Source organism: Lagenorhynchus albirostris, chromosome X (genome assembly GCF_949774975.1).
Source record: "Lagenorhynchus albirostris chromosome X, mLagAlb1.1, whole genome shotgun sequence".
NCBI lineage: Eukaryota > Metazoa > Chordata > Mammalia > Artiodactyla > Delphinidae > Lagenorhynchus > Lagenorhynchus albirostris.
The window spans coordinates 105127720-105139035 of NC_083116.1; the positions used below are offsets into that span (position 1 = coordinate 105127720).

Below are 11316 nucleotides of genomic sequence, written 5' to 3' on the forward strand. Positions count from 1 at the left end.
ATGGAAACACAAAAGACCCCGAATAGCCAAAGCAATCTTGAGAAAGAAAAACAGAGCTGGAGGAATCAGACTCCCAGACTTCGGACTATACTACAAAGCTACAGTAATCAACACAGCATGGTACTGGCACAAAAACAGAAATATAGATCAGTGGAACAGTATAGAAAGCCCAGAGATAAATCCACGCACATATGGTCACCTTATCTTTGATAAAGGAGGCAAGAATATACAGTAGAGAAGAGACAGCCTCTTCAATAAGTGGTGCTGGGAAAACTGGACAACTACATGTAAAAGAATGAAATTAGAACACTCCCTAACGCCACACACAAAAATAAACTCAAAATGGATTAAAGACCTAAATGTAAGGCCAGACACTATAAAACCCTCAAGGAAAACATAGGCAGAACACTGTACATAAATCACAGCAAGATCCTTTCTGACCCACCTCCTAGAGAAATGGAAATAAAAACAAAAATAACCAAAGGGACCTAATGAAACTTCAAAGCTTTTGCACAGCAAAGGAAACCGTAAACAAGACATAAAGACAATCCTCAGAATGGGAGAAAATATTTGCAAATGAAGCAACTGACAAAGGATTAATCTCCAAAATTTACAAGCAGCTCATGCAGCTCAATATCAAAAAAAAAAAAAAAAAACAACCCAATCCAAAATTGGGCAGAAGACCTAAATAGACATTTCTCCAAAGAAGATATACAGATTGCCAGCAAACACATGAAAGGATGCTCAACATCACTAATCATTAGAGAAATGCAAATCAAAACTACAATGAGATATCACCTCACACCAGTTAGAATGGCCATCATCAAAAAATCTACAAACAATAAATGTTGGAGAGGGTATGGAGGAAACTGAACCCTTTTGCACTGTTGGTGGGAAGGTAAATTGGTACAGTCACTATAGAGAACGGTACGGAGGTTCCTTAGAAAACGAAAAAGAGAACTACCATACGACCCAGCAATCCCACTACTGGGCATATACCCTGAGAAAACCATAATTCAAAAAGAGTCATGTACCACAATGTTCACTGCAGCTCTATTTACAATAACCAGGACATGGAAGCAACCTCAGTGTCCATCGACAGATGAATGGATAAAGAAGATGTGGCACATATATACAATGGAATATTACTCAGCCATAAAGGGAAACGAAATTGAGTTGTTTGTAGTGAGGTGGGTGGACCTAGAGTCTGTCCTACAGAGTGAAGTAAGTCAAAGAGAAAAACAAATACAGTATGCTAACACATATATATGGAATCTTAAAAAAAACATGGTTCTGAAGAACTTAGGGGCAGGACAGGAATAAAGACACAGAACTTAGGGGCAGGACAGGAATAAAGACGCAGATGTAGGGAATGGACTTGAGGACACAGGGAGGGGGAAGTGTAAGCTGGGATGAAGCAAGAGAGTGGCACAGACATATACACACTACCAAATGTAAAGTAGCTAGTGGGAAGCAGCTGCATAGCACAGGGAGATCAGCTCGGTGCTTTGCGACCACCTAGAGGGGTGGGATAGGGAGGGTGGGAGGGAGACGCAAGAGGCAGGGGATATGGGGATATATGTATATGTATAGCTGATTCACTTTGTTATAAAGCAGAAACTAACACACCATTGTAAAGCAATTATATTCCAATAAAGATGTTAAAAAAAAAAGAGTAAATGGAAAGGGAAGATATGGCTACATGGGGTGTAGACATGGATGCAGGGAGTTTCAAGAAGCCATTGGATGTTCACTGAATAGCTATTTATGAGAACAAAGAAAGAAGGCAACATGGGACTGGTTAACTGTAGTCCTGAATATGCAATATTAAGTGTCACTAAAATTACATTTTCTCAGGCAACTTTGGTCTTGCCCATTAGGAGAGGAGATTAGGAGATTAGGAGAGTGGCTTAACGCCAATAAATCCAGAGACCAATGAAGAGCAAAAAAACTCATCCGAGCTCTCAGAAATGGGAGTAACCAGAAACGTATCTTTCTGGTCCTCTAGTGAAGACATGCTGTGGGCTTCACAACCAGGCAGCTGAGCTACCTTCTCTAACAATTTGTTCTGGAAGGATCTCTTCTTTATAAACAGAATTACCTCCATCAGAGAGAACCTCCACTTTGTCACCTGACCGCTCCCAAGACGGACCTACTAAAGAAGCTAAAAAAGCAGACTGGGGGCCTGAAGTGTTTGGGGTCTGTCCCCACTCTGGAGAGTCCTCTGGCAGGCCTCCTTGGTTAGAAACAATCCAGGATACAGCAGACCTTAAATGCAGAATTGCTGCTAGCACAGGGGAGCTCAGTGATGCCAGGGCAGGACTCCTGGTGACACAGTTAACAACAGACCCAGGGGCCTTGGGAAAAGGCTGCTATGGCACTGGATTTACTGCATTCCAGGGAGCCTCTGATAGTTGCAGGGACACCCACACTAGGGTTTCACTGCTACCTGTCAACTTACATCTTACTGGAAATAACGATGTTACAAGAAGGGGGTTTGTGGAAGGAGATGAAGGGGTGCTTTCCCCTCAACAAATCAAGAAAATCCACTTCAGCTATCTGATCTGTTCATGGCAGCAAAAGAGAGTAGCCTTTAGGAAAAGAAGTTTGGGAGAAAAGGAAAATACCCAACTTGTCTAAGATGTTAGGAAGAGAAGTGGAGACCTGAGGTATTAAGGTTAGCAGAGATGCATGCTCTGTCTGGGAGGATTTCACATTGAACAAAGCAACTTTAATACCAAAAAAAATTGTTCACTTTTCCCCCTCCATTCATTCTTAAAGGATGTGAACGTATATGGAAAGCAGAGGTTAAAGAAGTGAAGGGAGGAGGATCCATTGATTGAAAAGCTGTGATCTGGATCATTCTCTGGGAGATGGTTAGCTTGAAGACGAACACTGTGAGAGGAAGAAGAGCTCGCCCGACAGACGTGAAGGTGAAAACAACACGAGGCAGACCCAAATCAGGATCTGTGGGACCTGAGGACAAAGGCCAGAGAGAGAGCTCATGTGCTGTGAAGGCAAGAAGTGTAACTCAAGGTGAGATGATAAAAGATGAAGTGTGAAGGGCAGCCTAAGGCCGGGCATATAGTTGTTATGTTTAAGTAAAAGGCCATTTGGAGGAAACAGTCGATTTGGATCTGGGCTTCAGGAGCGGGTTGGTAAATCCCTTCTTGGAGAAATCCTGGGATGCTAAGGGTGCCCAGTGACAGACACCTGGCATGAATAATAAAATGTGAAACTGATGATCGTGTGTTTGAAGAGGCAGAGAGAGCATTCTCTCTAATCAGGCGAGTGGGATCACAAAGTTCTGTATAAGGTCTTGCTGTCCTTTTTCTTTTTATACCAGAGTTTGACTATTGTTTCAATTTGCTGCTTCAGAAGAGTACAAGTCCAGATGTCAGAACGCCAGAAGCGCTAGAAGAACATCAGAGCCCCTGGCGGTGTGGGCACAAGTGTTCTAGAGCAGCATCAAAGAGATGCAGGGCTTACGCCCTTCTGCCCAGAGAAAGAACATCAGACTCAGATGCGGCACCTTCTGCCTCTCTTCCAAAACCGGCCACCGTTTTTGTCAGACGTTTGGAAGAAGGAAGTTGATCAGCAAAGCCCTGGAGTTTAAAAGATGCCAGTGTCCCTTATCCAGCCAATCACCCCAGGGAATGCATGTGTATCAGGACAGAATCAAGGCACAAGGGCGGGCGTGGGTGGCATGGCATTTACCCTCCCCAGACCTGTACATTTCCACAGGCAGACATGAAGGGGGGTCCCCTGGAAATTCCCCAACCTCTAAAGCTGACATCGCTGTCTGCCTTGCGGCCCCAGGCTCTAACCTCAAATGGCCTTTTCTCTCTGCTCACGTTCATCGCCAGGACAGCTGCCCCACCCAGCTCCCACCCAGCTTCCCAGGACACACCTCATCCTTCACACTCTAATTCTCAAAAGGCTGGGCACTTTCCCTTCCGGTCCCCTTCTCCCACTCTGCCACAACTTTTGAAATCTTTCCCTGTGCTGTCTGGAACTCGTGGATCGTTATCAGCCCCATCTCCTATGTTGTCAACCTCTTTCCTGAACATTCTCTTCACCTTCTTGCTCTAACTGCAATCTGTGCAGCCCTCTCAGGTCATGGTCATGTGTTCCCCACGCACGATACGACTGGGCCTGAGAGTAAGGCAGGCCTCCTCCTTCTTCCCTGAAGACACTTCCAGGCCATCCTTCCTTGGGTCCCTCCTCCTTTACCGCCCCAGTTTAGAATTTAATGTCATCACATTATGCCCACTCTCTCCTCTCTTGTTATAGTTATCTTGGGACCCCCACCCCCACCCCCCACTGCTAGGTTACCTTAGCTCCTGGCTGATGGCCATCTACTCCAGTGTTAGCCCTATCCTAATTCCTGGCGATTCCAGTACCTGCAGAGATGATCCTTCTGCAGCCTGGCCTCTTATTTTCTTGTTTCTTCTCCTCCCCTGATCTTGGCCTCCAATCTATTCAGCCACTCGTTGCTACAGTCATATCACAGACCTTGTCATATGCGATAACTGTTCTCTTTCCATAATCTCTAATTCATGTATCAGACTCCCTGACCACCACCTCCTCTTTTTCTAATTCATCCTCCCTAGTGTCCTGATGCCAAAGCTCCTTGAACCCCTCTGAGAAATCCAATCAGTTGGTCCAACAACGTTTTCATCGCATTTCAACTTCATGATCTCCTCTATTTTCTGAAGTTAAATGCCATGGTAAATGATGATAATCATTCCCTTGGATGCATTTCCATCTTACCTGACTCACTGACTTTGTTGTGTTTGCTTGGTCGAAGCCCCTACCCTGGGACTTCCCTGGTGGTGCAGTGGTTAAGAATCTGCCTGCCAAGGCAGGGGACACAGGTTCGATCCCTGGTCCGGGAAGATCCCACATGCCGCAGAGCAACTAAGCCCGTGCGCCACAATGACTAAGCCTGCGCTCTAGAGCCCATAAGCCTCAACTACTGAGCCCGCATGCTGCAACTACTGAAGCCCACACACCTAGAGCCCATGCTCCGCAACAAGAGAAGCCACCACAATGAGAAGCCCGCGCACCACAACGAAGAGTAGCCCCCGCTCGCCGCAACTAGAGAAAGCCCACGCGCAGCAACGAAGACCCAACGCAGCCAAAAAAAAAATTTGGAAAAAAAAGTCCCTAACCTGACTAAATCCATTTCTCCCCTACACCACACCAGCAACCATGCAACTGACATGTGGCCAGAGAAAAACCCAACCATACTGACTGAGTGCACTGAAACTTAAGAACTGCGACTCTTAAGTGGGCCCTCGGTACTGCCAGCAATCATACTGTATACATTTTCCCTATTCTACTTTCTCTCCTACTCTCCCTGTCCATCATACATACATACATTCTCCTCTGTATCTGTCAGCCTTAGCTATGTATGAAGCCATCCCAATAAACAGTGGCTTAAAGCTGTAACTATTTTATTTGCTCATGATTTTGTGGGTCAGCAATTTGGGTCGGGATCAGTTGGGTACTTCTTCTGCTGGACTTGCTTGGTGTCACTCATGTGCCTGTGGTCATCTGGTGACTTAAACGGGGCTGTTTGGTCTCAGATGGCAGTTGGTCTTTGCCATTGAAAGGGCCACCTGTCTCCAGCAAGCTAGCTTGAGCTTCTTCAAGTGGTGGTGGAAGAGTTCCCAGAAACAAGCATTTTTTAAGCCACTGCATGTATCATATTTGCCAACGTCCTGTTAGCTAGAGAAAATCATATGGCCAAGCCCAGAATCAGCGTGGGAGAGGAATAGCAAGGGGCTGAGGCACTGGGAGTTATTACCGGGACAATCCACCCTTCCACGGACTTCCATACCTCCCGCCCACCAGCATCTGGGTGCGTATACTCTACCCCCTCTTCTGTTACTAGAAGAACCCTCCATGCCTCTAAGGCTAACCCCTCCATTTTGGCCCTAGAGCCCATCCCTTCTTGTCCACTCAGGGCCCTTGCTTCTGTTCCTCCTCTGGAGTCACTCATGCCCATACAGTCATCTGGTGGCTTGAACGGGCTGCATCGTCTAAGGTGGCCTCACTCTCTTTCCTGCATCATCATTTTCCCTCTCTTTATTGGAGTATTCTCTTCAGAATAAAACCACGATTTCTTTTATCTTACTCTAAAACATCCCTCCAATTACCCTCTGGTAACTGATCCGTTACGGATCCATTTCTCTGTTCTCCTGCACAGCTAACTGCCTTGAAAGTGCTCTCCTTACTCACAGTCTCCATTTCCTCTCCTCCCGGCTTCTCTTCACCCCATGCCTATTGGGCTTTCATGTCCCTAACTCCACCAAAGCTGATTCTGTCACAGTCTCCAACTTCCTCCACACTGATAAGTCCAAGGGTTAATTCTCAGTTTTTGTCTTACTTGAACACTTTCTTGAGCTGACCTTCAAGATATTGCACTCTCTTGGTTTTCTTTATATCTCTCTGGCCTCTCCTTCCCAGTCTCCTGCCCCTTTACTGTTCCTCGATTCCTCTCCATCATCTCCCTGACAGCTTAGTGTTGGAATGCCCCAAGGCTCACTTCTTAAGGCTTTTCTCTGCGCTGTGTATATGCGCTCCCTAGGCAATCTCATCAATCTCGTGGATTTCAAATGCCCTCTAATGTGCTGATGATTCCAAATTGGTACCTCCAGGCTAATCCTCTTCTCTGAACTCCAGACCCATGTATACAAATACCTACTCGAATGCCCAACAGACATCTTATACTTAATGTGCCACATAGAACTCCTCATGTTTTCCCCAAAACCTTTTCTACCTACAGTCTCCTCCAACTCAAATGAATGGCAATTTGCAATTTTTCAAGACAAAAACCATTAAGTCATCTTTAATTACCTTCTTTCTTATATACCCCACATCCAAATTATGAGTTCATCTTATCTAAAATATCCCCAAATTCAGACCCTTTCTCACAACCTCCATTGCTACCACCCATATCCAACCTCCCACCTGGGTTATCTCAATAGACTCTTTTTTTGCGGTACGCGGGCCTCTCACTGCTGTGGCCTCTCCCGTTGCGGAGCACAGGCTCCGGACACGCAGGCTCAGCGGCCATGGCTCACGGGCCCAGCCACTCCGCGGCACGTGGGATCTTCGCGTACCGAGGCACGAACCTGTGTCCCCTGCATCGGCAGGCGGACTCTCAACCACTGCACCACCAGGGAAGCCCTCAATAGACTCTTAACTCATCTCCCTGTTTCTGCCCTTGTACGCTAGGGTCTATTTTCAACATAGCAGCTAGACTGAGCTTTTAAAAACATAAGTGACAGAGCATGTCGCTCCTCTGCTACAATGGGCCTCACAGCTCTTACAAGCTGCCTGTCCCATCCCTTCTATCTTGCTGATTCTGCACTTACTTCTTATGACTCTACCCCTTGTCCATCTGGCTCCAGCAACATTGCTCTATTTCTAATTCCTAGAGTATCCCAAGCATACTCCCTTGTCAGGATGTTTGTATCTGGTTTCTTCTGTCTGGAACACTGTAGCAGTTAGCTTCTGTGTGTAACGAATCAATCCAAAACATAAAGGCTTAAAATAACAATTATCATTTCTCCTGGTTCTCTGAGTTGACTGGACAGTTCTTGTCTACACCAGCTTGACGGAGGCTGTACGGTCTAGGATAGGAGTTGGCAAGCTACAGGCTGCTGGCCAAATCTGACCTGCCACCTCTTTTTGCAAATAAACTTTTATCAGCACACGACCAGACCTACATGTTTACGTATTATCTATGACCGCTTTCATACTACAAGAGCAGTGGCTTGATACTGATGGGTCAGTGGGGACTGCTTAGCCACGTGTTTCTCATCATCTCTCAGGGTCGCTCAGGCTCGTTTATATATGGTGGTCACAAGAGTTTCTGAGATCAAAAAGCCAGGTCACACTTGATATTGTCCCATTTTTCAAAGTAGGTCACATGGCTAAGCCTAGAACCAAGTGAACCAACCTTATACCCAGAGACGTGGCTATAAGGATAGGAATTCTGTGGCCATTTTTGTGAACAATCTACCATTACACCTTATTCCTCCTTCATGACTTTTTGCCCCACCTCGTACAACTCTACGCCCGAATATCACTTTTTTAGTGAACCTCCCTTGATGAGCTCCCTCTCCCCACTCCCTGCGCCTCTTTCCTGCTTAATATCCCTCTGTGACATCTATCACTTTCTTACCTTACTTATTTATTTTGTTCACTGTCTGTCTTCTCACGAGGAGACAGAGGATTTTTGTCTGTGTTGTCCACTGTTTTATCTCAAATGCCTAGAACACTGCCTAGAACAGAGTAGGAAATTAAAACACAGTTTTGAATGAATGGATGGTCTGATGGTGTTTATGATTCGAAGCAGGAGCGCTCCTTGCTGGCTGTAACAGTGCTACTGATGTTTGGGTCTAGAGCCCACCATTTATCCTTCTTGGTGTAACATTGCTACATTATGATGGAATAATACATATTAAGCACTTCGAAAATACTAAGAATTTAAAAACAGAATTACTATTGCTTTGCTTTTTATACCTTAGATAAGGTTGGTCTTAACTCACTCAATAGGTAACAGTCACCAATTATATTTAATTCTCTTAAATGGACCAGAGCATTGCAATTATCTATTTTGGCATAGTAATCTCTTGGAGGAGGGGCTATTTCTAAAACAATACTCTGATCACATTGAACATAACCCCACCCACCACCTTGGGATTTTTTTCTGCCTACAGAATAAAGTCCTCCCAAAGTAGTACCCACTTTGCCTTTCAGGAATTATGCATTCTTTATTGGTTTAGGTAGGCTTGAAGAAAGGGCATGACTTAGAAAAGGGTGAAATGAGGGGTGGGGGAATTGAGACAGGAGCCAGAATGTGAGATCTTTTCAGAAACAAGTTGTGGAGCAATTTGGCTGGGATAGAGGAGCCATATGACACAATATAATATAGCAGGAGTCTGGCAAATGCATGGGCAGTGCCACGTTTTGAATTATCATAAAATCAGGCCCTAGGCCCACCAGATGTCCAAAAGAATACATGAAACCAGACTAAGTCTGACAACATGATGAGTTTTTCTTATGCCTTTTGGTTCTTGTATTTACTCCTCTTACTGAATTACATCTATCTTCTTTTTCATTCTAAATTCTGTATGAATTTAAGAAAGTGAAACCACTGAGCCAATAGATTTTTCTAGTTTCATCAAGAGCAGAATTCTGGTTGTTGGATTGTTGATCTATTATGTCTCTATCACACCACTTCCTCAGTGGTTATTTATACCTCATCAACAGCTCCCAGACATTAAAATGAAGGGTTTTGAAACTTATGGGAGAAGTTTAGAGAGAGAGAGCTCTGTATCTTGTGAAACAGACAAGGTCACTGCTTAGTCAACCTTTCTTACAAAAGAGTTCAATGATAACAGCCAAATTAGAGCCCTGGTCAACTGCAGCTGATGATGGGCTCTGTTGATGGGTGCCCTTGGCTAGACCTGAAAGTGATGTCCTGAGAAATGATTACACTTCTGCTCAATAAGCCAAAGATGTATCCATTAAAGGCTGAGCAGAAAGGAGGAATAAAGGTGGAAATGCATCCTCCTGATCAGTCCACATATTTGACCTCTCACTCTCAGTCATGGTCTCCAGTGTATCTATCACACTCCGTCACGTGGATGGATTATTCTAGTGCAGTTTCAGACACACAGAATCCTTGATTGTTGAGCTCCTTATAATCTTAGAAAGATATACTCAGGTATGTAAACCAATGAATAGTTCTTAAAAAGCCATATGGAGAAATTAGGACCACGTGCTATTCACTCATTCAATAACTATTTATGAGGACTGTGTTAGATGCTAGGTGTTCTAGCCTCAAGATGAACATACTTTAGTTGGAGAGACCAACATTAAGAGTGATAGGTAACTGCTGTGATAGAATGAAGTACACACAGAGAAATGGAGTGTTATCTTGACTTGGGAGTTGTGGGTGTCCTGGAAGCTTCCTCAGGTGTGATACCTGAAAAAGAATTTTGAAGACTGAACAGGAGATGTTAAGGAGAATAAACATTGCAGGTAGAGAGTGGTGTGGGCGACAATGGACCTTTCCATGTTCATAGTCAAAGTGGAGGAGGACAGGGAAGAGTAAGGAAAGAGAAAAGATGCTGGAAAAGAAACAGGACAGATCAGAGAGAACCTGGCAGTTCAACTACAAAGTTTTAATTGGATGTGAAAAACAATGTAATGCCACTGCTGAATTTTTTTGTGATCAGGTTTTCCCTTCGGAACATAGACAAATGTGGAAGATGAATAAAGCATCTGAGTATGGATGAGGCTAGAGGCCTGAGATCTATTGGGGACTGCTGGAAAAAAGTCTGGAGAGACATGATGAAGGCTCAGCTAAGACAGAGCAGTGAAGAAGACGGGAGTGATGCTGAGAGATACTGATGACCAGAAATTAGAGTTCTTGGTGACCAGATGGGCAGCAAAGGAAAGAATTCTGAAGGGTAATGTTTGGATTTCTAGCTTTGGGCATCTGGGTAGACAGTGACATCACTGTCAGACAGAGAGAACACAAGAAGATAAATGGGGACTTTGGGAAAAAGTAGTGACTCTTCTCAAGTTCAAGATGCTGTGGAACATCTAGGTGGAGCTGGAAATGGAATGAAATGCGGCGATTCAGGCTACATGGAATTAAAAGGGAAGGGTAAACTTTCCCACACCTAATCCCCTTTTGTGTTTGTCTATCCTGGCCTTTTGTAGAAAAGGTCTCCATCTGAATGACAGGAAGATAAAGAAAGGGGGGCCTCATGGATGGCGTGGAGGGTGGGTGGGGACTGGAGGAAAGGCAGGGATTTGATAGGTAGAGGGGAAAAGAAAAGGCAGTTCAGGGAGGGAACAGAAAACCGACAAACGTAAGACACTATTACCAAGCAAGGCAAGAGCAGAGGGTTCAAGATGTGGAAAAGAGGAAAGTAAGCATTACCAAGAGGATGGTGCCGGATTTCTGAATGAATTTATTCTCCGGATGGATGCTGGGAAGTTTAGACTTTAAACAACCAGCAGTAAGAAGCCATGGAAAGTTCCTGAACAGAGGAGGAGCATTATAAGATTCATATGCTACGAATATGGTTTGGAAACAGCATCCACGAGAAAAGTAGGCCTAAGGGGAGGCAGAGATCTGTTTAACAGGTGATTGGAATCTTCCCGCACCTCCAGTGCTGTGTCAGGGAGAGAACAGCTTCCAGGGGTTCTGCGGGTACAACTCTCCCCTGTCAGGAATATGGCAGCACTCGGGCAACTGGGATTGAAAAAAGTCATGCTATATAT

General features: G+C 44.8%; 1 long non-coding RNA gene across 1 annotated transcript in view; it reads right to left on the reverse strand.

Moving 5' to 3' along the window:
• The window catches only part of LOC132513836 (uncharacterized), a 202531-nt gene that overhangs the window by 88689 nt on the left and 102526 nt on the right, over window positions 1-11316 (reverse strand). The window lies entirely within an intron of this gene.